Source organism: Triticum dicoccoides, chromosome 2B, assembly GCF_002162155.2.
Source record: "Triticum dicoccoides isolate Atlit2015 ecotype Zavitan chromosome 2B, WEW_v2.0, whole genome shotgun sequence".
NCBI classification, from domain to species: Eukaryota; Viridiplantae; Streptophyta; class Magnoliopsida; order Poales; family Poaceae; genus Triticum; species Triticum dicoccoides.
In genome coordinates this window covers 440,837,616-440,840,996 of record NC_041383.1, presented here as the reverse complement: position 1 = coordinate 440,840,996, position 3,381 = coordinate 440,837,616, and positions in this window count along the sequence as shown.

Genomic DNA, 3,381 nt, shown 5'->3' with positions numbered 1-3,381 from the left:
ATCTTCATAGTCCCACTGTCCGACATAAGCATATAGTCCGGCTGTCCGAGGACCTCCTAATCCAGGACTCCCTCAGTAGCCCCTGAACCAGGGTTGAATGACGATGAGTCCGGCTCGCAGATTGTCTTCGACATTGCAAGGCGGGTTCCTTCTCCGAATACCTCAAAGAAGATCTTGAACAAAAGAATCGTGTCCGGCTTTGCAAAACAAATTTCCACATACCACCATAGAGAGCACAATATTCCACAAGTCTAATCAGCTGACAACTTTTTTCATAGCATGACATCACACCATGGCCCGATCATTATTCGAACCGTTTTCTCAACCTGCTACCGCACATCTTGCGAGGCGGTTTTATTGGCACGTCTTGTCAAAGCAGAGATCGTGTCCCCTTATCACGGGATTCTCTTCAATACGGGTGTGGGTAACCCAACCGCGCCATCAACACGGGGCTTGGGGAATAATCGATTTTACAGGGCAAGTGGGGAGGCACATAGTTTCTACCGCCTTTATAAAGAGATAAGGATTCCCCTTTTTCACCCACGCCTTCTTCTTCCTCTGCTCATCCATTCTCGAGCTCCAACTCCCAAGCTTTCACCTTCTCCGCAAAGTCATTCCGAGCATGTCCGGAGCGGGAGGCAAGTGGATGCCCTCCTCCGTTACGGAGGAGGACATCACAAAGCTTTGGGAGGCCGTATACCTGTCCGCAAACATCGCGCACCAGCTTTCGACCAAAGGGCAGATCATCCCTACCCCGAAACCCTAGGAAAGGGTAGTATTCCTCTCTCACTTTGTCCACAGACTGGGATTCCCCCTCCACCTGTTCGTCCGCGGATTTTTGTTTTACTACGGCCTAGACTTCCATGATTTGGCCCCCAACTTCATCCTCAACATCTCAGCGTTCATCGTCATGTGCGAGGCCTTCCTCCGCATTACGCCCCACTTCGGCCTACGGCTGAAGACCTTCAACGTGAAGCCAAAGGTGGTGGGTGGCCAACAAGCGGAGTGTGGGGGCGCCATGGTGGGCAAGATGCCCAATGTCACCTGGCCCGAGGGCTCCTTTGTGGAGACCGTGAAGGGGTGGCAATCGGGGTGGTTCTGCATCATCTAGCCACGCGACACCAACTGGGTGGCGACCCCCAAATTTTGATCTGGTGTCCCCATGCGGCTCACCTCTTGGAAAGAGAAGGGATTAGCCTGGGGCGCAGCAGAAGAGTTGACCGGACTTCAGACCTATGTCTGGAATATGATAAGCAAGAAAATCAAGCTCGTCAACATAGTCCAGGTTATGCTTCTCCGCCAGATCCTTCCGTGTCAGAGACGGGTTTGCAATCTATGGGAGTTCGACCCGGCCGAACACCAGACGCTGCAAGAGCTCTTCGGCATGATGCACGAAGACGTCTGGAAGGTGCTCTTCAAGGCCACCGAGGTACCACCGCCCATAACCGAAGATCGCAGACTCAGCGCAAAGCGCCCAGCCAATCCGGTAAGTTTTCATACTTTTCAAGATATGCCCTTTACCAGCACATCCGCGGGTGGTATCTAAACCTCCATGCCGACTTTATAGGCCTGGGTAGCGATTGCGGAGCAGATTGACTGTCCAGCTCCACTACCTGAAGATCCAGAATCGCCTCTTCTAACGAAGATGTTGTTCCGGCGCCCTATGAGGTGCCAGAGAAGAAGGCCAAGAAGAAGGCCACGGGGACTAGAGAAGGTCTCCGCTGCAAGGTCACGTAGGATGTGACGTCCGACGACGTCGAGACGCCCTCCTCCTTAGGAGACAAGGAGGAGGAGGAGGAAATCCCTCCCCCCTATCGGGGGGAGAAAGAAGAGGAAGGCCGCCCGACCTAGGGAAGCCGAGGTGTCAAAGAAGGTAAAACCCCTCCTTCCGGACCATTCCACCACAACCACCTACAGCGGCGAGGAGTGGGAGCCCAGGGACAAGCCCCTGGCTAAGTCGTAAGTATCCGGACACAATAGTATTTCCGGTATGTTTATTTTACTACTTTTTATCATGCCAGACGTGTACTTGCAGTCCGGCCAAATCCAGCATCGATGTATCCTCCTCTTCAGAGGGGTCTCTAGGCCCTTCGGCGATGAACAACGATTCACTCCCGACAGCCTCCTCCCCCAGGCCCGCGGACGACATAGAGGTGATGTCTCAAAGGATACCGGGCCAAGGGGAGACAGTTCCGGAGACACCCCCAGGCGAAATCCCAATCGCCGGGCACATGGGGGGGGGGGGAGACCCCCATGGACTCCAATAATGGGGGCCGCAACAAGTTTGGCCCCCAGCCGAATACGGCTCCGGAAACCCAAGTGGTTCCGAATTTGGGCAGGCAGCCTCTGTCTAAGGGGGGGCAAGCCGCCTGTACCGACGACCTCTGTCCATCCAGAGGCATCAGACAACTTGCTAGAAGCGCATCACAGCGCTTCCATTGATGAAGAACACCGTACTCTTATGAGTACGGTGATTGAGAAGGTCCGGTCTGCCAAAAGCGGTTTGACCGAAGCCTGCGCTAGCCTCCTAACATGCTTGTAGGTAAGTTACAAAATTGTAAGAAAATATCACAGTATAGACAGTAGCCCCTTATGCTCTGTTTGGTGTTCGGAAAGAAAAGCCGAACAGAAGATCAAATAACATTTGCAGGAGTCTAACAGAAGTTGTCTATGTGAATAAGCAGGCGTCGCTGCTGGCCACTGCCGCTCGTACTGCAGAGGTCTCCGAATTGAAGCGGGACCTGGAGCAGACCGAGGGAGAGCTCGACCTTGTGAAGATGCAGCTCGAGGAAAGTCAAGGGAGGCAATACCCCATCTGTATATTTATAAAGGGAAAGTGGTATCCGCTGATAGGAGCGTCATAAACTTTGATAGGGGCCACGACCGAAGTGGCGGCCCTGAAGAAGGCGCTGGCCAAAGCCGAAGACAAAGCGGCCAAGGAACGCGCTGAGCGCGAGAAGCAAGAGGCCCGGGTCGACGATGTCCAACAAGAGCTCCAGGATTTTGTCCAAAAATACAAGTCCTTGGAGCGTGACTCTAAGACTCAAGAGTTTTAGATTTCTAAGGCCCTGCAGAGCGTGCAAGATGCCAAAGCCGAAGCCCAGAAGGCCCTCCAGGAGATTCAGGCGGCCAAGAAGATTGCGGCGGGTAAGGCATTTGTTATGCAAAGCAAGCATGTGAAGGAGACTTTCCTTTTACTTACCCGAATTTGGATTTCCCCAGGAGCGTTTGTGGATCTACCGCGCAGCATATCAGATGCCGCAGAATTCTACCGAGCCGAAGAAGGGAGCTCAGTGGAGAACTTGTTCTGGTCCCAATATCTTGGGACAGAACATCCGATGCCCTTGAGCGACCAGCTGAAGCAACTGGTCGAGCTGCACA